Raw genomic sequence first — 24,090 nt, forward strand, 5'->3', positions numbered from 1 at the left:
GCACTACTCTGAAGTGATGCAGAGGAGCAGGGATGGCCATGGTCACGTCTTCCTGGAGGAGAACATCCCACACACTCTTCTCATGGCCCCCAGCACCTACTTGTTCCTCAGGTTGTAGATGATGGGATTGAGCATGGGGGTGAGGATGGTGTAGAAGACAGCCAAACTCATCCTCTGCTGGGGAGCAGAGACTCCTGGGCCAGAGATAAGTGTAGATAAACCGTGTGCAGTACAGTGTCACCACAGGTAAATGTGTGGCACATATGGAAGCCAGGAAAAAGACCCATCCATAGGACACAGTGATGCCAAGGAAAGGAACAAGGAGAAACAGGCCTGTGCTCACAAACACCATGTACTCATAGTCCCAGGTGTCCACACAGGCCAGGGGCAACATGGTGGGAACATCAGAGAAGAAATGATTGATGGCCCTGGACCTGCAGTAAGGAAGATGAAGGGCATAGACAGTGTGTGCCAAGGAGTTGATGGAGCCCAGTGTGCAGGACCCCAGCATCATCTTCACACACTTCATTTTACTCATATGTGTAGGATAGTAGAGGGGCAGCAGATGGCCACAAAGCGGTCATAGGCCACGGAGGCCAGGATTAAACCTTCTGAGCCGGCCATGGTCAGGAAGAAGAAGCTTTGCACTCCACATCCCAGGAAGGAGATGCTCTTCTGGCCAGACAGGAAGTTGTATGTCATCTTGGGGACAGTGGTGTAGACGTACATCAGGTCCGTGAGGGAGAGCTGGCTGAGGAGAAAGTACATGGGGGTGTGGAGCCGGCGTCCAAGAAGATGAGGGCAGTCATCCCTGAGTTCCCCAAACATGCAGGAACAAACACAAAGATGTTCAGGAACAAGGGAAATAGGCCAGTTTGGTTTTGGGGAGGCAACCCCAACAAAATGAATCATTTGAAGTTTGGTTCATTTTCTCCATGAAAGTACACTCTTTTAATTTTTTTAAATAAAAATGAATACAAAAACAAAGTAATAATCATGACAAAACAAGAGGAGAATAAAATAAATTAAGCTTATTACTATTTGATTAGAATGAGTTGTTAATCCTACACAGCTTTTGTTAAATGAATTTTTATACAAGTATCTGTATGATTCAGATAACAAATTGGTAATAGTAGCTTATATGTTTCTATCTCTTTCCCCATTTTTAATTGGTGTGATATAGAGAACAATCACATTTGTTGTTACATAGTTGTACATGCCCACAATATAGCAACACAATAGGGTTGACATAATTCCCTTCTGCCTTAATTTCCTTGAAAAAACTAAAGCCAAGTAATAAATAGGAAAAGAAACAGAAAAGAAGGTTAAGAATGAATTGACTCTATTAGCCTTTTTTAATAAATTCTTTTTCCTTCAAAATCATAGCTTTTGTTAAATTGAATTTTAAAATCTGACAGTATATTCTGCCCAGTTCTCTCTGGTAACCATCTCGGCACATCCTGGACAGATACATGGTCTTGGAATACAAAGTCTACACCAGCCACAGGAAACCCAGTGAGGTAGCTGGAGCCTTCCTGCCTGCCGACTCCCAGCAGGAACATTCCTAGGACTATGCACCAGGCTCAGCCCCAGAGGAAGCCAGGATCCTTTTTCTTTATGGCTCCCCAACTCAGCATCAGGTTCACCGCAGACATTGCCTGTGGGGCGCAGAAGTGCCCTGTGTGCTTGAGTCTGCATCCTCAGTGACCTCGCCTCCTCCACACCTTTAGTGCCTGCTCTCCCCTCCCCACTGGCACTGCTGCAGCTGAGTAAGCCAGGGTCTTCTCCCAGAGCTGTGCTGCTCACCTCCTAAACAGAAGCTGCTCAGCTGGCCCTAAAAGGGGGTCACCATCCAAAGCATTGTTCTAACACTGGGAAGGTATTGTGTGTTCTATAGGATCCTCCTAACACTTCTCTATGTGATCATGCCTAATTCCATATTTCAGGCAGGTCAAAGCCCAAGGGACCTGAGAGAGCATGTTTGTTTCCTCTTCCTGTCCTGTATTTCAGTTTCCATAAGGTGAAGGCTGACTGTGAATCAACTGCTCCCTTGCAGTTCAACTAGGAAAGAATCTTAATTGTCGTACATTCACGATTTTTAGCTTATATGTATTTTTAATTATTCTCTTCAGAATTAATTACATAAGTAAAGCATAACAAATTCTTTTTCCTTCAAAATTATAGCTATTGTTAAATTGATTTTAAATCTGATTGAATTTAAAAATTTAATCTAATTAAGAAATTTAGAGGGGGGATAGTAGGGGATAGGAAAGGTAGCAGAATACAACAATTACTAATAGGGCATTATGTAAAATTGTGGATGTGTAACCGACGTGATTCTGCAATCTGCATTTGGGGTAAAATTGGGGGTTCATAACCCACTTCAATCTAATGTATGAAATATGATATGTCAAGAGCTTTGTAATGTTGTGAACAACCAATTAAAAAAAAAGAAATTTAAAATCTGATTGATTGAAAGTAACAGGGCTGGGGATGTGGCTCAAGCAGTAGTGTGCTCGCCTGGCATGCGTGCGGCCCGGGTTCGATCCTCAGCACCACATACAAACAAAGATGTTGTGTCCGCCAAGAACTAAAAAAAATGAATATTAAAAAATTCTCTCTCTCTCACTCTCTCTCTCTCTCTTTCTTTAAAAAAAAAAGAAAGTAACAAAAATTAGATGTTCATCACCAAAAAAAAAGAGGAAAAAATTAAGAAACCAAAAAGACAAGATAAAATGAGTAACTTTACCCTTCTAGATAATTTTATTTTTTACTATTTGTTCTCATTGACGTTGATATTTATATACTTTTATGTAAGTACTTTGTACTTATTAATTCATTTAATTCTGACAGCAACCCTAAGAGGTAAGTGTCAATATATCACTATTTTATAGACAAAACAACAGAGGCACAGAAAGATTTATTTTCTCAAGGTCATAGTAGTTAAAATCAACAGATTCCAGATGCTAACAGGTAGTCTAGGGTCAGGTAGTCTAAATTCCCCTATATCCTACTTTGTCTAATGTTAAGGAAATGTTATTTATAGTTAACCCCAATATTTTAAAATTGATTCCCACTGTTAATATTTGGATACGCACATTTCTAAGCTGATAAACGTTTCAAGTTTTTATTAGTTTTTTGTAATAATTTTTGTAATACAACTCAAATATGGTATTTATATTTGTAACTCAATTCATAATACCCCTCCTTTATCTCTTTGGGTCATCTCACTTCTGGAAATAAGCTTTTCCTTTCATTTATTTTCCCAAATTTGTATAAACTCTGATTATAATATATATATATATATTTTTTTTTTTAATATTTATTTTTTAGTTATCGGTGGACACAACATCTTTGTTTGTATGTGGTGCTGAGGATTGAACCCGGGCCGCACATGCTTTCCAGGCGAGCATGCTACCGCTTGAGCCACATCCCCAGCCCATTATAATATTTTTATATTTGACTTATTCCCATATCTAGCTTTGCTGTGAGATATTCTGCTTTACAGATTTGTACTCATCCATCTAAAGAAACAGCGAGACTGCATTGTATCTCAGCTATGAATTTGGGTCATTTTGAATGATAGATTTTTGAAGAGGAAAGAACAATAATTAATAGCTTTTTGTCACATTTACACTTAGTAACAAAACAATTGTTGCTACATATAACTGTGGTGAACAAATACTATTTTGAAAAAAAGACATCTAATAAAAAATGGAAAACATTCATAGAACATTCTAATTGACGAATATTAGGAGTGAAAACATGTTTTTGGGAACTGAACAGGTGCATGGGGACAGATGGGACCACAGGCAGCTCTGCTTCTAAAAACTTGGAGACAAAAACCCATAACCACAAAGGAAATGAGAAAACACTAGACCACCGTCTTTGCGATACATTCAGCCCCAAGTCTTGTGCTCTCTGGTTCCATTTTGTGGCAGTGCTGCTGGGCATCGACTTGCTTTAGTGGTTAAAATACACAAGATTCCAGTTTGGAGTTAATATTTAGTGGGTGACACAGAAAATAGAGCAGCAGCTCAAACATGTTTCCTATTATATGGGAAAGAGAAATAAAGCAGGGAGGAAGGACAGAGGGCAGCAGCACTGAGCACCACTCCAAGGAGGTGCTGCTGTGGGAACCCTCAGGCTCTGGACCACTCTGCACAGACTGAGGAGCAGGACCAGTCCTGGGGGGAGCCTGCCTGGGTCATCAGGGCAGCAACAGGGACAAGAGGGCTCTGGAAGCTCAGGCCCAGGGCAAGTGTGTAGGGAGGGGAGGACTCAGACTCTGCTCTGGACCAGGTGAGAGGCCAGTGGGTGTGGCATGGGGTCAGGTCCCTTCTGGAGCTCACACAGGAGGCTCTGGTTGAGGAGAGAGCTGAGAGGAGGAGCCCAGGGCAGAGACTGGGCAGTGGGCAATGAGGACATCTGGGGCTACCCTGGGTTTATTAAAGGATCCCAAGCATTCTAGGGATACCCCTGAGGCCTGAGTACATAAGCAGAGTTAGGTGCTTCTGAGGAACAGGGTGGGACCCATTGAATCCTGTGTCTCTGCCCTTTTTTTTGGCTAAAGGTCTATTGCATAGTAGGCTCTAAGCAGATATTCTGATTAACTGAACAAAATAATAGCCTTAGGAATAAGTTAATAATATAGACCAAACTAATAAAATCTGACTAGATCACTGTATACATTATTATTTACCATGCATACTCCGGAAACTAGGGTACTTTCTCCTTTATTTAGTCCAGGTTAAATTTCAGAGGAGGCAGGAGCCAGCAGTCCTGTCAGTGCCAAGTGCTGGACACACTGTCTGCTGTAAGTTAATCATTCCACTGGCCAGTCATTTGGAAGGGAGACCTGTGTTGACAGTTACATTCACTGCCATGTAATTATAATTCAGTGTCATAATGTTTTTGATGATAATTACTGAAATAATTATTACCTTTTTTGCAAAACTGAAAACTTTTCTGTTGTCTGGTAATTGATAAGAATATTTACTTTCAGTTTCCTGTATCTTGGATTTGAAGGTTTTATAATCTGAGACATTGGAGTTTGCCCTGATGGTCTGTTTTCATTGATGACCAACAAGTTTCTTCATTGGAGATTGTGCTTATTTTATGCCCCAGAATTACATGAAACATAACCCTTTAGTTACATTATAACTTGCAGAATATTGATTCTGTGGCTACAAGGTATGTCTAAATCAGTGTGTCTCTTAATCATCCTTCAAGGCACGTTGCTCAATTATGTAGTTGAAAAAATTCCTCATTTGACAGATCCTAACACAGGTAAGTGAAGCAAGTATAGAATCCTGAGTGTTTCTTGCAAAGTTTATAAATAATGTACTTTTAAAACATTACACACAGTCACCCCAAGAACAATGAGCAAACAGTTTGACCCTCTGCTCAGTCCTAACAACCTCAGGTGATAATTTTGGAGATGGAACAAGAAAGCTCTGGTGTCCAGCACATAGAGAGGCCCGAAGGTGTGTGTCTCCCCGCTTCCTTCCATACCTCAAACATGGAGGAGACTCAGACCCAGAGAAAAGCATTATCCCAATTAAGGTCATAACCCTGGAAATCAGCACAGTGAGGGATTTTAAAATTTACATCAATTCATTAAACTCTGGGGATTGAACCCAGAGGTGATAAACCATTGAGTACATCCCCAGGCCTTTTTATTTTTTATTTTGAGACAAGGCCTGCCTGGGTGAAATTGACCTGTGCAATGGAGTGATGTGTGTGAAGGGAGCAAGTGAGCATGAGCTCACTTAATGCCTGACATGTTATGAGACCCATTAATGCCTGACACCACAGATAATACCAAACCCCATGTACACATACATGCCTATGATCACCCTTTGTATAAAACCTCAAAGTCCTTGTCACCCCTGAAGCCAGGTCTAAGGACATGGTTCCCTTGTCTTTTTGTTGTAGCTGCACTGATCACTGTCCCTTTCCTGCTTTTCATCATGACCTTTTCTGCTTGGTTTTGGAGTAAACAGCTGACCTGACCTGTGGGATCACCAGAGCCAGGTCTCTCTGCCTAGGACTCCCTAATAGTAGAATGTACAACATCTACATTAAGCACAAGGTGCCCATTTTATATCCCCTGCATACTTGCTGTCCGAGAGGATTGCCTCCTTCCTTCCTTTTTAATTTAATTTTTTTTTTTTGTCTTGTACTGCTGGGGATGGGGTACGGAGCCAAAGCAGGAACCCCAATTGCTTCCTTTCGTAGCTCAGGCTGCCTCCTCAAAAGATCAGAGGCCGGAGGGGATGACAATTATTAAAATAATTGTCAAATTGCTCTCATTTTTTGATATCATGTGATATATATGATATCTTTAAACAGTGTTTCACAAGTTCTGAGACTGTCTTGCTAAGACCCGAGCTCACACCAGCTGATAGCATATATACACCTCCTTCTTCTTCTTTGCCGTCCTAGGGAACAAACCCAGGGGGTTCAACCTCTGAGCCGGGTCTCCAACCGTTTTTACTTTATTTCAAGACAGGGTCTCACTGTTTGCAGAAGCTGACGTGAATTTGGGATCCTCCTGCCTCAGACTCCCCAGGAACTGTTGCTGTCATTGCTGTTCGTTCCCGTGGTGAGGTTACAACCTAGGGCCCCACCCTGCTCGGACAGGTTACCAGGAAAAGCTTCCTTCCGGGATTGGTTCCCAGAACAGCAAAGAGGCCCCGCCTGAAACAGGGCGGGGCCAAGGATCTGTCACTTTCGCCTATGTCTGCCAGTGATGTTAGCCGTCACTCACGATGCGGAGCCGCGCCTTGGAGGCGGTCCATCAGGGACGCCGGGTGGAACTGTCCAATCAGGTGCGCCAACGGCGGGGGAGGGCGGGCTTCCGCGGTCCGGCGGGATTTTCTTCTTCAGCAACTCCGCTCCTGCTTTTCCAGGCACCGCGTCCTCTGCTTCTGAGGTTTCTGTGACTCTGAGCAGCCTGTGTTCTCCGCGAGCTCTGGTGCCTGGAGAGGACAGCGGGTCACCACGGAAGCAAAAATGGTGAGTGTGCAGCCGGGACTGACGGAGTCGGGTCAGCACCAGCGGGTGAACTGCGGAGCGTGGAGGAGTCAGGGCTGGCGGGTGGGCAGAGAGCTGTGTCCCGAGGTCAGCTGCAGAGCATGCTGCCTAGTCTCTGCTGGCGGTTGTCCCTGGACTCTGTCCTCTGGTCCCCCGGCTGGGCAGAGGGCTGGGTCTGAGGTCAGCTGCAGAGCTCAGCTGCAGAGCGTGCGTCCCAATCTCTGCTGGCGGATGGCCCTGGGCCTCTGTACCCGTGGTCCTTGGGCTGGGCTGGGCTGGGCTGGGCTGGGCTCAGGTCCTTGGCGTCCCCTCCCTTCCTTGCTGGGTTGCCTGCATGCAGTCTTCCAAATGTGGAGGAAGTAGGATCACAAATCCATCTTCCTTCCCCTAGTATAGTTCCTCCGAAGATTTCTGTAGGGCCTTAAAATTGCTGTTGCCTCCTGCATTCATTCTAAAATGCCCTCTTCCTCTGCACATCACAGCTTTATCAAATATTCGTTCTTCCTACTATGTTTCAAATGGACACAGTCTATTAATTTTCATTTTTTCCCTAGTAAAATATTGCAAAGGACATATTTTTTTTTTATTTACCGTCAAAACTAGGGAAGCTTTAACAGGGACCCTGATTGCAGTTTCATCAGTAGTCTCTTTTTTACTTTCCTGTGCTTAATTTGCATTTACCTTGCTCTTCTTTCTATGGTTTCCTGAAGTAGAAGGGTAAATGATTGCTTTTAGCCCTTCTTTTCTGAAATGTGCAATAAATGCCTTAAATACTACCAAAGCACCATCTGATTTTCTACAGTGCACTTTTACGTTTCATTTCGCTCAAAATTGTCAACTTTTCCCTTGAGTCACCTCTTCCTCCTGTGTCTGTTTAGAGCCTGTGTTTCCCTTTCCATTTCCTGGAGGCTTTCCAGCTGGTTCTGATCTGATTTCAGCTTTAACTCCCATGTTCTTTGAGCATGCTTGGGATTTCACTGCTGTTGCACACTTGTAGGGATGTGGTGTATGGCTGAGAATGGGCCCTATCCTGGGGAGTGTTGCTGTGACCCTGAGCTTTGCTGTTAGCTAATGGCCAGGGAAACCCTCCTGTCTGCTGCTCTGCTGCATGGTCTCAGACCTGACAGAGTTGTGGTGTTGTCTCCCAATGTAACAGTGGGTTTTTATTGTCCTGGGCAGTTCTGTATGTCTCTGCCTGGTGTATTTTGACTTCCTTTCAGGTCAATGCATATTAAAAATTCAAGACAATTAGTTGAATGTTTAGCCTAGGACTGGCCCAGTGGCACAAGCCTGTAATTCCATTAGCTCAGGAGGTTTAGGCAGAAGGTTTGAAGTTCAAAGTCAGCCTCAGCATCTTAGTGAGGCCCTGAACAACTTAGAGAGATCCTATTTCAAAATAAAAGTAAATACATAAAATAAAAAGGGCTTGTGGTGTGACTTAATGGTTAAGCACCCCTGTGTTCAATTCCTGGGAAAGAAAGAGAGAGAGAGAGAGAGAGAGAGAGAGAGAGAGAGAGAGAGAGAGAGAGGAGAGAGAGAAAGAAAGAAAGAAAGAAAGAAAGAAAGAAAGAAAGAAAGAAAGAAAGAGGGAGGGAGGGAGAGAAAGAAAGAAAGAAAGAAAGAAAGAAAGACATGGGAGGGAGGGAGGAAGGAAGGAAGGAAGGAAGGAAGGAAGGAAGGAAAGAGGGAGAGAGAGAGAGAGAAAGAAAGAAAGACAGACAGACAGACAGACATGGGAGGGAGGGAGGGAGGGAGGAAGGAAGGAAGGAAGGAAGGAAGGAAGGAAGGAAGGAAGGAGAAAGAAAGAAAGAAAGAAAGAAAGAAAGAAAGAAAGAAAGAAAGAAAGAAAGACATTTATTGTAGGAATACTGGAATCTGATCTTTCTTAGGGATGGTCAATTTCAAGTAATTTATTTTCCATTGATGAGTTGGGCTTTCCTGTTTCTCAGTACTCTGTGTATATTTTGTTGTTGAAAAGTGAATGGAGGGCTGGGGATGTGGCTCAAGCGGTAGAGCGCTCGCCTGGCATGCGTGCGGCCCGGGTTCGATCCTCAGCACCACATACAAACAAAGATGTTGTGTCCGCCGAGAACTAAAAATAAATATTAAAAAAATCCCCTCTCTCTCTCTCTCTCTCTCTCTCTCTCTCTCTCTCTCTCTCTCTCTCTCTCTCTCTCAAAAAAAAAAAAAAAAAAAGAAAAGTGAATGGAATTGTGTTTCTCCCTTTCTTCCATGGCACTATTCCTATTGAAGGCTTCATGCATTCTGTTAGAGAGAGTGTTGTATGTGCTATGTATAATGAATTATCTCGTGTTCAGCCAGTTTGACAGATTTTCCTGAATTCCCGTATAATAGAACAGGATGTAAACTTTCGCAGTTTAAGAGCTGACAGAAAGGAAAACGTTTTTCCCCTCTACTGCCCTCGTTTTCCCCTCTTCCCCTCTACTGCAAGCTAGGAAAGAGCAGTAGAAACAGCAAGAGCTCAGCTCCTCTGGTTTCGGTGGGTAGTTGTGCTGGTTTCTGTAGGTAGTTGTGCTGGGGCCTCTGCCTTAACACAGGGTGCTTCTGCTTAAAACTCTGCTCTCCCTTCTCTCTGCAGAACCCAGCCTAGAGAGCAACCTGTGCTGAGCATGTGGGTCTTGGTCCTCTTTGAAAGGATTTCTCCTGGGCTACACGCACTTCCTACCTTTTCACTATACCTAGGTGGTTTTATTTTTGGGGGGGTGGATACTGTGCAGTAAACCCATGGGTGCTTAACCATGGTGCACATCCCCAGCCCTATTTGTTTAATTTTTTTTCTTTTTTAATTTTGAGACCAGGTTTTGCCAAGTTTCTTAGGGCCTCACTAAGTTGCTGAGGCTGTCATTGAAATTGCGATCCTTCTGCCTCGGCTTCTTGAACCTGGGTATTTTTGAAATGTGATTTAGAAATTTTCCCTAGGCTCACTCCCACCCAATTTTATGTGGCATTTGAGTGGATAAACAATGATTTACTGTTATTGCTAGATGTAGGCTGTGTGTTTACTTAAAACATTTTGAGGAATTCCTACTAAATTTTCACAGTGATTGCTTCTGACTTAGAAGAGTGAGAGGTTTTTTATTTATTTTTTTTTCCTTTTAGACATTAAGATACTTCTGTGATTATTTTAATAGAAAAATCACAGAAACTTGGATAAGATCTGCTGTGTGCCCTTGAGCCAGTGACCAGGGTCTCACACTGGGAGATCAGGCCACTGACCTGCCCCAGAAAGGAGCTATCTGAAGGGCTTGTGAAGGTCACTCCATGCTTGGGGCTCTCCACTGTTCTTTGTGACTGCTTCATGTAGCTGTTGAGAACCTCTCAGGGTTTCAGGCATGATGGCATTCTTATCCTGATGGTCCTGCTTGTGTTTCCACTGTTTCCGGAAGGCATGGGTGTGGAGCACTCCTCTCTCTGGAATCATTGTCATCTTGGATGTAAATGACTTTCCTTCTTCAAAGATCAATTGACTATATTGTGTGAGTTTCTTTCAGGGCTCTATTCTGTTCTATTTTATGGCAGTGCCATGATGGTTCCAGGCTCTCTGTTCTGTTCTGTTTTATGATAGTCCATGATGGTTCCAGGCTCTCTGTTCTGTTCTGTTTTATGATAGTCCATTATGGTTCCAGGCTCTCTGTTCTGTTCTGTTTTATGGTAGTACCGTGACGGTTCCAGGTTGTCCTGTTCTATTTTATGATAGGACTGTGATGGTTCCAGGCTGTCTGTTGTATCATGTTGGTGTTGATCTTTTTTCTTTACTACTTATCATTTTTATAGAATTCTTTAGCTTATTCTATAATAGTAAATTTGCACTGGGAGCAGTGCTTCATGCCTGTAATCCCAGGAGCTGGAGAGTCTGAAGCAGGAAGATTGCAAGTTTAAAAGGTAAACTCAGCCACTTATGAGGCTTTAAGGAACTTAGTGAGATCCAGTTTCAAAATAACAAATCCGTTTGGGATGTGACTCAGTGATTAAGCAACCCTGGGGTCAATTTCTGTGGTATTTATTTATTTGCCCCACTATAAATACAATTACATTAAATTTCCTATAGGTTTTATTGGGAAAAGGTATCACGGCAGCCACACCCCAAAAAACCCAACATGGCGCCTGAGGTGCTTCTCTTCCTACCTCTCCCGCCGGCACCAAAAATTCCCACCGGCGCCAATACTCACTCCCACGGCGGGAAACCTTAGTCCCAATAAGAACTAATTTCATGGGCTCCAGAACTGACATCTGGAAGAACTTACCAATAAACGGGTGACCCGTCATTTACCTAAGCCCTGCCACCTCTCCTTAGATCTATATAAGCCCACAGCCTTTTGTAATAAAGTGGAACTTCTCTGGTGATTTGTCTCGAGATGCATCTTCTTTCAGGTTTCTAAAAAGTATTTTATTTTTTCACATTTCAATGTATAATAAATATACTTCTGTCCAGAGAATAGAGAGATGCAATGCCTTTGCCCCTTAGATTCCAGTTTGCCTGGACCATCATTGTGATCTGTCTCCACAACACCTGCTGTCATTTATCATCTTTCCCCAGCATGAAGGCCAACCCACTGAAGGCTTTCTCATGGTCTCTTGCTAACCTCTGCTGATACGGTGCTGCTCTAAATGTCATATGTCTTAAGTCCTTGAGTGTGGTTTAAGTTGCAGGGACACATTCTGGTAGGTGATTGTTTTGGCTCTTCCATCACTGTGTAGACATCATAGCGTGCTTACAGACACACATGGAGTGGCCCATTTCACACCCAGACTGTGTTGGATATGTGAGGATTCTGGGCCACAATCCTACAGCTTTACCACACCCTGGAAGTGCTGCTGCCTTAGATTTGTTTGCACCAGCATCTCTACAGTCATCAGGAATCTCTTTCACAACAGACAACCATTGCACATGTGAGCCATCCTTGATCAGAATGTCCTTGAGCAGAACATGGCTATGTGGCACATGAGTATATATTATGCTAGTGAACCATCTACTGTTCAGAAGTGTTTGTTAATTGTTGGACGTTCATTATTGCTATGAGATTTGGAAAAGTAGTTTCTGCTGTCTATTAAGAAGACTGTTTAAGAGTCTTATAAAACTTTATAAGGCTATTGGGAGAAGGTGACATCTTAGGACATTAAGTTATTTCTAAGACACATGCCATCGTTCTACCTACCCCATTTTGCTTTGACATTAATCATTAGAAATTATCAAATTGTTCTGTTTATTAATCATTGCACTTGTTTGTTACTGAATTTGGTCTGGAGTAAAGCACCTGCAAACTTATACGTGTTCCCTTGGTTTAATCATCACACTGGATAAGCTTAATCTCCACTTAACACATTGAGACTAAGTGGTTGAAAGGTTATCTATGAAGGAAGCTCCGTAGTGAACAAATGCCCAGAGGGTGTGCGTGAAGGCTGATTATAGGCACTTCTGTAAGGAAGGAACAATAGACTTTCAGAAAAAAAAAACAGATTAGTAAATACCATGGTGTTTAGACTATGTAGGCACAGTGAACCACTGTGGTTTGCAGGATTTGTCTCAAATGCTGAGTTTTCTTATTCCAGCAATTTCCTACTCAGTCACCTTTCTTTTCTAAAGGTAAGTAATATCGGAAATGCTTATATTAGCTCTGTACTGCACAGGACGTTGTTAGGACATGCAATAGAGGTGCAACCAACAAAGAAGTTAAGAGTCACCTCGGAGCCTGTCTTACTTCCTGTGAACTCACCACTAAGGGTGTAAAATACTCTACTGTTTGCCTGTGAGTAGCCCAATTTTAGTGTTGGAATGGCTATGAGGAATTGAGTACACTAAAGATTTGATGGACCAAATCATGGAATTTATTTGGGGCCAGAGAATCATGTGAACATCATGCATGTTGATTATAGATTCCCCAGGTTATCATCTCTTCTGGCCTCCAATACATATTTGTGTGATATTTTAGATCTCAGTGACCTTTGAGGATGTGGCTGTGAACTTCACCCAGGAGGAATGGACTTTGCTGGATCTATCCCAGAAGAATCTTTACAGAGATGTGATGTTGGAAGTCCTCAGAAACCTGATTTCTATAGTGATGTTTCTTTATTTATTCAAATAGAGAACCAGTGTCATTTATGTAGAATGTGAAAAGGGAATCCTTTGATGAATTATTGCAACATAAAATGCACGTAGACTGTGGCAAAGTTTTTCTAGCTCATAAGTAATACATAATGATTGTTCTGTGTTGCCATTTTAAGAAATACATGGGAAGACAAGAACATTAAAGTTCAGATTGAAAATTCTGGGAGTAGTCTAAGGTAATTGTACTCACCAGAGGGAGCAATGTCCTTGAGAAAATCTTACAATGTCATCCGATTTTTAAAACAAACCAACCAAAGAAATATGTACAATGTGAAATGTGTTTATTCTTATAAATTTTTTTACCAGATACATATATTTGCATGTAACATAGATATTCAGTCTTTTCAAAGTAGTCGACATGAAAAAAAATACTATGAAATTGCATATGTGCATATCACTGTTTGGATCAAAGCTATAAGGAAACTGTGTTGGTAAGGATTGTTTTCTTTCAATCTGTTTATTTTCAGGCAATTTGAACAAGTCAGAAAACCTACTGTTTACCTGTATTGGTGGTAATATAAGCCTATTAATGAATAGAAAATCATGAATAAATCAAGCATTGATAATGTGCTGGTCATTTTTATAGAAGTCATATGGTTAAATTATCCTGACAAAGAAAAAATTTAATAGAGTAAATCCATGTTACTGCATTATGTATTCAAAAGACTTCATATGTCCTTTATTCCTTCATAGACAGATCACATCTCACTCGGGACAGAAACCCTACATGCATGTGGAATGTGAAGAGAAGCCATGTGAATTTAAACAATATGAGAAATCTCTGGTTTCTCTAAGAAGTGCTCAAACACAAAGGTTAATACAAACTGTAAATGGACCTTATAAAAATACAGCATGTGGGAAAGTCTTCAGTTGTCCCAATTCCATTCAAATGCATGAAGAAACCCATACTGGGCAGAAACCGTGTGAAAGTACACAATGTGGTGAAGCCTTTTCTTCTTTCACAGATGTTCAGAGACAACTGATAGCACCCAGTGGCGATAAACATTTTAGATGTAGAGTATTTGGGAAAGACTTTTGGTTCCCCTATTTGCTTAGAAGACATGAGCAAACTCATACTGGGGAGAAGTGCCATGAATATATACATTGTGGGAAAGGCTTCAAATATTCCAGATCTTTTAAATGCCATGAAGTAACTCATACTGAAGAGAAGCCCTATAAATGTGAGCAATGTGGGAAAGCCTTCAGTAATCCCAGTTCATGTAGAAGACATCAAATAACTCATACAGAAGAGAAGCACTATGAATGTAAGCAGTGTGGAAAAGCCTTCTCAAATTCCTCTTCCCTTCACATACATAAACAAACTCATGCTGGGGAGAAGTCCTATAAATGTAAACAGTGTGGCAAAGCCTTTACTCGGTCCTCTCACCTTCACTCTCATGAACAATCTCACACTAAAGAGAAGCACTATGAATGTCAACAATGTGGAAAAGCCTTTGCTACATCCAGTGGCCTTCACAAACATGGAAAAATTCATACTGGAGAGAAGCCCTACAAATGTCCACAATGTGGAAAAGCCTTCACTATTCCCTCTTACCTCCAAGTACATGAACAAACTCATTCTGGAGAGAAGCCCTATGAATGTAAGCAGTGTGGCAAAGCCTTCACTCCTTCCTCTTACTTCCAAGTACATGAACGAATTCATACTGGAGAGAAGGCCTATGAATGTAAGCAGTGTGGCAAAGCATTCACTCTCTCCTCTTACCTCCAAGTACATGAATGAACTCATACTGGAGAGAAGCCCTATAAATGTAAGCAGTGTGGCAAAGCCTTCACTCACTCCTCTAACCTTCACTCACATGAACGAACTCATACTGGAGAGAAGCCCTATGAATGTCAACAATATGGAAAAGCCTTTGCTACATCCCATCAACTTCACAGACATGAAAGAATGCATACTGGGGAGAAGCCTTAAAAATGTAAGCAATGCGGAAAAGCCTTTACTACATCATGTCATCTTCACATACATGGAAGAACTCATACTGGAGAAAAGCCTATAAATGTAAACAATGAGGAAAAGACTTTGCTTCATCCACTCAGCTTCACTCACATGAACAAACTCATACTGGAGAGAAATCCTACTAATGAAAACAATGGGAAAAGTCTTCTGTTATTACCATTTCACTCATAAACATGTAGTAAGTTTACTGGAGAAAAATTCTTGGAATGAAAAATGTGGCAATATTTCTCGTCACCTTCAAAGACATTGAAGGACTCACAAAGTGGATTTTTTTTTTAAATCTTGGTAGTCGTGTGCTCTACCACTAAGCCACATCCCCAGTCATTTTTATTTTTTATTTTGAATCAGGGACTTGCTGAGTTGCTTAGGGACATGCTAAGTTGTGCAGGCTGGCCTTAAACTTGTGATCCTTCAGCCTCAGTGTCCAGAGTTGCTGAGATTACAGATATACACCACCACATTGGAGTGAATAACTCTGTACAAAATATGACAAATCATTCATTTTTCCCCATTACCTTCAAAGCCATTTATTCACACTGGAAAACAATCCTCTTGAGTGTGTGATGTCTCATTTTCCTTCTCATATATGACTGTGTTCTTGGAGAGAAGTCTGTGATTTTAAGAAATGCTGGAAGCCTTTCATTTTTTTTTTTCAGTTCTTTCTAAGGACTAGGAAGATTTGTGTTGAAAGGTTCATGCAAAGAAATAATAATAATAAACCCCATGCAAGTAAGAAATGTAAAGGCTTTAGATATTCCAGTTTGTTCAGTTGTATGAAAGGACTCACCAAGTATCAAAACCCTGTGCATCAGCAATGTGAGGCAGTATTCAACTTTCATAGTTCCTTTCAAAGACAATGAAAGGATTCAGATCACCTCTGTCCTTTAAGCAAGGTGGTAACACTATCAACTTTCCAGGTCTCTTAAAACCGCATGGAAGAACTCATACTGGAGAAAAGCCTTCTATGTAGAATTGTGGCAAGGCCTTCAGTTGTTTCAGTTTCATTCAGTCTTATTCAGACTTGAGTTATTTTATTTTTAAACCAGGGATTGAGCCCAGAGGCCCCTATGAGCTGAGCCAATCCCAACCCTTTTTAAATTATTTTCAAATTTTGAGACATAGTCTCACTGAATTGCTTAGGTCTTCACTAAGTTGCTGAGGGTGGCTTGAACTTTTCATGCTCCTGCCTCGGCCTCCTGGGCAATTGGAATTAGTTGTGCACTTCCTTCAGCAAGGGATGTCTTTCTTGAGAAAAGAACTGTAGGAGTGTGCCTTCATTTCTCCTTGTCTATTCAGAGGTCATGGGAATCTTTCCTGGTGTTTACATGAGCATTGCATCAGCACGAGGATGTGAAAGCAATATACATACTGTGTATGTAGGTATGTAAAATATAGTATGTAGTAGAATTTTGTACATAGAAGTATATATTATACAGAGTAGTTTTTGAGATTTGTAGTTAAGTTTTAACACTTATTTGCAACACTTTAATTCTTTTTAGAGTTTCCATCTTTCTACTTGCTTTAAGTACATTTTCTTTCATGTTGTCCATTTTTTCTAATAAAGGCCTTAGCAAATAAATCATATTTTAAAATAATTGTCTGATAATTATAAAATGTTTTTCATGCCCATGTGTGATTCTGTTTTCTGTGACTCTTCAGATATCTTATAACTTTTTATATGTTGTACATAAATTTTGAGAGGTTCTAAATTTTATTACAAAGATAAGATATTGGAGGGAGAAGAGAAAATAATATTATTATTATTATTATTATTATTATTATTATTATTATTAGAAGTACTTAAGCACTGATCCACATCCCCAGCGCTTTTTATTTTTTATTCTTAGACAGGGTCTTGCTAATTTGCCAGGCAGCTTACTAAGTTGCTGAGACTGGGTTTGAACTTGTGATGTTCATGATACAGTCTCTTGAACCACTGTGATTACAGACATAGGCAACCACATCCGGTTCCTGCATGTTTTTTGGAATCTTTTTAAAAATATTTATTTATTTGTAGATGAACACACAGTATCTTTATTGTTATGTGGTGCTCAGGATTGAACCCGGTGCCTCACTCATGCGAGGCAAGCACTTTACCACTGAGCTACAGCCTCAGCCCCTTGAAATCTTGATATAAGTAAAAATGTACCTTTTTTTGTGTATAGATTCCAGATGTTAACCAATTCAGAAGCAAGAATTACTTTCTAATGTGTAAATGTGAAATAAATATTCAAGCTCTAATATTCTAGAATAATTCTGATCTTCACAAGAACATTAATTCACACCTTATATTCCAAATTTTTATTTATCCACTTGAACTAAGTCTACTTGGAAAAATGTTATTTTAGATAACTTCCATTGAAAACAGTGGAAGAACTATTTAAATATTTAAGGGAACAAGCTATTCATTTCTATTAAAATTTCATGATATAACTAACTTTAATTAATCACAACGAGTCATCAATTTTTTTTCAACAAACAATTTAATATTCCCTTATGTGAACCAGGCACCGGCTAAGCAGCTTAGTAGGATCACAGAGGCCATGGAACAAGGCATGGTGCTAATGTGAGTGTTTTGTAGAGCACCAAGTGAAATTACACACAAAACACCAGGGAGGGGTGAAGTGTGACCTGTCAGCACACATGCACATGCATACATCTATCTCATATGTACATGCACATGCATGTACAGGCTCACATTATCCCTCCTATACATACCCTCCCTAGTGCAATTCTTTAGTCCTCATTATGCAATGTGACCATCCATTTCTTTGTTTTTTTCTCACAACTTTGCTTACCACTGTTTCTTCTTTAAGTCAATTATTACTTCATGACTTCACAATTTAGTTCTTGCTGTCTTTCTGAAGTTTCATTACACATTGTGTATGTTAGTGTAGGCCTCACCACTTCAGCCTCATGTACAGATTGATGAAATGCCTCTTGCTTTCTTCTTGGCTCCCTTCCTGTCCATATTTCATCTAGGTGTGCTCCACACTGAGCTTTGTCATAGCCCTTTGAATTTTTATTTTGACACAGGGTGAGGCTGGCCTCAAACTTGTGGTCAGCCCTGCAATTGGCCTCTTCCTTTTCCTTGATGTATTATTGTTCTATTAAAGATTCCGAAGGGCTGGAATTGTGGCTCAGCAGTACAGCGCTCACCTAGCACAGGTGGGACCCAGGTTCAATCCTCAGCACCACATAAAAATAAAGGCATTGTGTTGTGTCCATCTACACCTAAAAAATAAATATTTTTTAAAAAGAGTGGGTTTAGTCTCTCCCACTTAAAAAAAAATTCTGGGACCATCACTCTGTAACTCATGCTTATTCTAAGTCCCATCTGTTTTCTTGTAGTTACACACGTTAAAGAGTGATATAAAATGTCATTTATATCTATTGTTTGATTGAGGCATCTTCTCAAAATATATTTTGCCCTGTACTTGAGTTTCTTTCTCTTCTCTTTTTCTGGTGCCGGGGACCCCATCCTGCCTACACTTGTTAGGCAGGTGCTCTCCCCTAGCTAAAGCTTTGGTTTGCTGCTACTGTGTCTGTGGACCTCACTGATCACCACTTCAGGAGATGCAGCTCTGCACGTGTTTTCTGCACATTTGCAGCTTCTCTCCCTTTTAAGTGTCTTTTATAAAAGCAAATTTAAAAAATATTCCATCATCATTGCTAAACCCCTGCCCCTCCCTTACCCTCCCACCCCTCTGTCCTAATGCTCTAGTGTTTGTCTATTCCTCCCATGTTCCCCTCCCTACCCCACTATGAGTCAGTCACCTTATATCCAAAAAAAAAAAAAACTTGACATTTGTTCTTTTTGGGGGGATTGGCTAACTTCACTTAGCATTATCTTCTCCAACTCCATCCATTTACCTGCTAATGCCATGATTTTATTCTCTTTTAATGCTGAGTAATATTCCATTGTGTATATATGCCACATTTTTTAATCCATCTACTGAAGGGCATCTAGGTTGATTCCAGTTTAGCTATTGTGAATGTGCTGCTATAAACATTGCTGTGGCTGTGTCCCTGTAGTATACTGTTTTTAAGTCTTTGGGTGTAGACTGAGGAGTCAGATAGCTGGGTCAAATGGTGGCTCCATTCCCAGATTTCCAAGGAATCTCCACACTGCTTTCCATATTGGCTGCACCAATTTGCAGTCCCACCAGCAATGTATGAGTGTACCTTTTCCCCCACATCCTTGCCAACAATTATTGTTATTTGTCTTCATAATAGCTGCCATTCTGACTGGAGTGAGATGAAATCTTAGAGTAGTTTTGATTTGCATTTCTCTGATTGCTAGAGATGATGAGCATTTTTTTTGTTGTTGTTGATTGATTGTACATTCTCTTTTGAAAAGTGTCTGTTTAGGTTCTTGGACCATTTATTGATTGGGTTATTTTTTTTTTTTAGTGTTTAGATTTTTTAGTTCTTTATATATCCTAGAGATTTGTACACCATCTGATGTGTGAGGGGTAAAAATTTACTCCAAAGATGTTGGCTCTCTATTCACATCACAGATTGTTTCTTTTACTGAGAAGAACCTTTTTAGTTTGCATCCATCCCATTTATTTATTCTTGCTTTTAGTTCTTGCTCTATAGGAGTCTTATTAAGGAAGTGGGGCCTAATCTGACATGATGAAGATTAGAGCCTACTTTTTCTTCTACTAGAAAAAGAGTCTCTGTTTAATTCCTGGGTCCTTGATCCACTTTAAGTTGAGTTTTATGCATGGTGAGAGATAGGGGTTTAATTTCATTTTGTTGCATATTGTTGGGAGTCTCCCTGAGAACTCCCCAGGCCTTTCAAACATGGCGGTGGGGCAAATTGCCAGTGGGCGGCTAGAACTCCCCGGGCCTTTCAGATAAGGAGCCCCTAATGCAACATGGTGGCAGGCAAGTTGCCAGTGGGTGGATAACAAGTTGTTTTGAAAATTTTCTAATTGGTCCTCCAGTCTTCCGTGATCGTGGACAGCTCGTGCCCCCCATGAATCTTATGCAGGGTGGACGTGCGTGCACAGTAGGTGATGACCTGACCTTTACTATGATTGGCCCAGGGAGCTTCCTGGTTTAAGATAACTGACTCTCACTTTCTATATAAGCTAGAACCAGCTTGTAGTAAAGGGCTTCATCTTTGTCACTGCTATCTGTGTGTGTGCATTTTAATCTCCGACAACGAACCTTGGCCTTTCACATATGGATTTCTAGTTTTCCTAGCACCATTTGTTGAAGAGGCTATCTTTTCTCCAATGCACGTTTTTGACACCTTCTTCTAATATAAGATACCTGTAATTTTGTGGGTTAGACTCTGTGTCCTCTATTCTGTACCTTTGGCCTACCAGTCTGTTTTGGTGCCAATACCACGCTGGTTTTAGTTACTATTGCTCTGTAGTATAGTTTAATGTCTGGTATAGTGATATACCAGACTATATATACCACCTACTTCACTCTTCCTGCTAAGGGTTGTTTTAGTTATTCTGGATCTCTTATTTTTCCAGATGAATTTCATGATTGCTTTTTCTATTTCTATGGGGAATGCCATTGGGATTTTGATCAGAATTGCATTACATCTGTATAGTGCTTTTGGTAGTATGGTCATTTTGATAATATTAATTCTGCCTATCCAAGAGCAAGGTAGATCTTTCCATCTTCTAAGATCTTCTTTGATTTCTTTCTTTAGCATTCTGTAGTTTTCATTGTATAGATCTTTCACCTCATTTGTTGATTCTCAAGGTTTTTTTTTTGTTTGTTTGTTTGTTTTGCTATTGTAAATGGGGTAGTTTTCCTCATTTCCCTTTCAGAGGATTTGTCAATGATATATAGAAATGCCTTTGATTTATGGGTGTTGATTTTATAACCTGCTACTTTGCTGAATTCATTTACTCGTTCTAAAAGTTTTCTGGTGGAATCTTTTGGGTCTTCTAGGTAAAAAGATAATATCATCAGCAAATAGTGCTAATTTGAGTTCTTTTTCTATGTGTACCCCTTTAATTTTTTTCATCTAATTGCTCTGGGCAGCATTGCAAGAACTATGTTAAATAGAAGTGGTGAAAGAGGGCATCCCTGTCTTGTTCCAATTTTTAGAGGGAATGCCTTCAATTTTTCTCCATTTAGAATGATGTTGGCCTGGGGCTTAGCATAGATAGCCTTTATGATGTTGAGATATGTTTCTGTTATCCCTAATTTTCCTGGTGTTTTGAACATGAAGGGGTGCTATATTTTGTCAAATGCTTTTTCTGCATCTATTGAGATGATATATGATTCTTATCTTTGAATCTATTGATGTGATGAATTACATTTATTGATTTTCATATGTTGAACTAACCTTGCATTCCTGGGATGAATCCCACTTGAGCATGGTGCATGATCTTTTTAACATGTTTTTGTATTCAATTTGCCAGAATTTTATTGAGGATTTTTGCATCTATGTTCATTAGCGATCTTTGTCTGAAGTTTTCTTTTTTTTCTTTCTTTCTTTCTTTTTCTTTTTTTTTTTCTTTTTTTTTTTTTTTTGATGTGTCTTTGCCTGGTTTTGGAATCAGGGTGATATTGGCCTCTTAGAATGAGTTTGGAAGTGCTGCTTATTTTTCTATTTCCTGAAGTAAATTGAAGAGTTTGGGTATTAGTTCTTCTTTAAAGGTCTTGTAGAACTCGGATGTGTATTCATCTCATCCTGGGCTTTTCTTGGTTGGTAGGCTTCTGATGGTGTCTTCTATTTCATCACTTGATATTGGTCTGTTTAAATTGTGTATATAATTCTGATTCAATTTGGGAAAATTATATAACTTAAGAAATTTGTCTATGCCTTCTATATCTTCTATTTTATTGGAATAGAAATTTTCAAAATAATTTCTAATTATTCTGTCTGTTTCTGAGGTGTTTTGTGATTATTACCTTTTTCATCACATATGCTGGTAATTTGAGTTTTCTCTCTCCTCTTTGTTAGTGTAGCTAAGGGTCTGTCAATTTTATTTATTTTTTCAAAGAACCAATTTTTGTTTTGTCAATTTTTTCAGTTGTTTCTTTTCAATTTTATTGATTTCATCTCTAATTTTAATTATTTCCTGCCTTTTACTGCTTTTGGTGTTGATTTGTTCTTCTTTTTCTAGGCTGTCAGATGTAAGGTTAGCTCATTTATTTGTTGACTTTTTCTTCTTTTAAGGAATGATCTCCATGTAATGAACTTTCCTCTTAGTACTGCTTTCATAGTGTCCCAGAGATTTCGATAAGTTGTATGTATATTCTCATTTACCTCTAGGAATTTTTAATCTCCTCCTTGATATTTTCTGCAACACAGTTTTTTTTTCAGTAGCATATTGTTTAGTCTCCATGTGTTGGAGAAATTTTTGTTTTTTATTTTGTCATTGATTTCTAATTTTATTCCATTATAATTTGATAAAATGCAGGGCAGTATCTCTACCTTTTGTCTTTGCTAAGAGTTGCTCTGTGGCATTTTATATGGTTTATTTTAGAGAAGGATCCATGTGGTGCTGAGAAGAAAGTGTATTGAGATATGTTTCTGTTATCCCTAATTTTCCTGGTGTTTTGAACATGATGAAATATTGTTCAGGATGCAGGATGAAATATTCTATATATGTCAGTTAAGTCAAAGTTATTAATTGTATTATTGTGATTTATAGTTTCTATATTCCTATAGAAACTTTTAAATATTTCTATAAACTTTGTTTGGAAGATCTATCCAGTGGTGAGAGAGGTGTGTTAAAGTCACCCAAGATTATTGTGTTGTGGTCAATTTGACTATTGAACTTGAGAAGAATTTGTTTGATGAACATAGCTGCTCCATTGTTTGGGGAATATATATTTATGATTGTTATGGCTTGTTGGTGTATTGTTCCCTTGAGCAGTACATAATGTCCATCTTTATCCCTTTTGATTAACTTTGGCTTGAAGTCTATTTTATACGAGAATGGAAACCCCTCTTGCTTCTGCAGTCCATGTGAATGGTATGATTTTTCCCAACCTTCCACCTTCAGTCTGTGTATATCTTTTCTATCAGATGAATCTCCTGGAGGCAGCATATTGTTGGGTCTTCTTTTTAAATCCAATCTGCCAGTCTATGTCTTTTGACTGGTGAGATTTAGACATTAACATTCAGGGTTATTATTGAGACATGGTTTGTATTCCCAGCCATATTTGTTTTTCTGTTATTTAACTCTACTTGATTTTCTTCTTTGATTAGTTTTTCCTTTAGGATACTAGCCCTCTGCTGATTTTTATTGTTGTTTTTTGTTTCCTCTTTATGGAATATTTTTCCAAGGATGTTTCGTAGTGCCAGTTTTGTAGCTGTAATTTTTTTAATTTTGTTTATCATGGAAGGTTTTTATTTCATCATCAAATTTAAAGCTTAATTTTGCTGGATATGGGGTTTTGTTGGTTGGCATCCATTTTCTTTCAGAGCTTGATATATGTTGTTCCAGGATCTTCTGGCTTTCATGGTCTGGTTTGAAAAATCTGCTGCTAGTCTAATTGGTTTCCCCCTATATATAATCTGATTCCTTTCTCTCATGGCTTTTAAAATTCTCTCCTTATTCTGTATGTACGGCAGTTTTATTATAAAGTGCCTTGGTGTGGATCTATTGGGATTTTGTAATTCAGCATCCTGTAGGCTTCTTTAATTTGGAGTTCTAATTCTTTCTTCATGTTTGGAAAGTTTTCTGAAATTATTTCACTGAATAGATTGTCCATTCCTTTGGTTTGGACCTCTATGCCTTCCTCTATCCCAGTAGCTCTTAAATTTGCTCTTTTTATGCTATCCCATATTTCTTGAATGTTCTGCTCATGGTTTCTTACCATTATCACTATGTGATCTATATTCTTTTTAATATTATATAGTTTGTCTTTATTGTCTGATGTCCTGTCTTCCAAGTGGTCTACTTTGTGATGCTTTTATTTGAGTTTTTAATTTGGTTTATTGTTTCTTTAATTTCAA

At 39.7% G+C, this 24,090-nt stretch overlaps 1 protein-coding gene and 1 pseudogene across 2 annotated transcripts in view; one reads left to right on the plus strand and one right to left on the minus strand.

Annotated features, from left to right (window-relative positions):
* Positions 1 to 24,090, plus strand: part of LOC308650101 (olfactory receptor 2W3-like) — a gene marked incomplete at both ends in the record, with an annotated part of 63,526 nt that overhangs the window by 16,914 nt on the left and 22,522 nt on the right. The window lies entirely within an intron of this gene.
* LOC308643439 (olfactory receptor 2L13-like) lies at positions 97 to 937 on the minus strand (annotated as a pseudogene). Its single transcript has one exon. The product of its transcript is annotated as an olfactory receptor 2L13-like (transcript).

The sequence above is a fragment of the Spermophilus citellus genome (assembly GCF_964194105.1).
Source record: "Spermophilus citellus genome assembly, chromosome: 1".
NCBI lineage: Eukaryota > Metazoa > Chordata > Mammalia > Rodentia > Sciuridae > Spermophilus > Spermophilus citellus.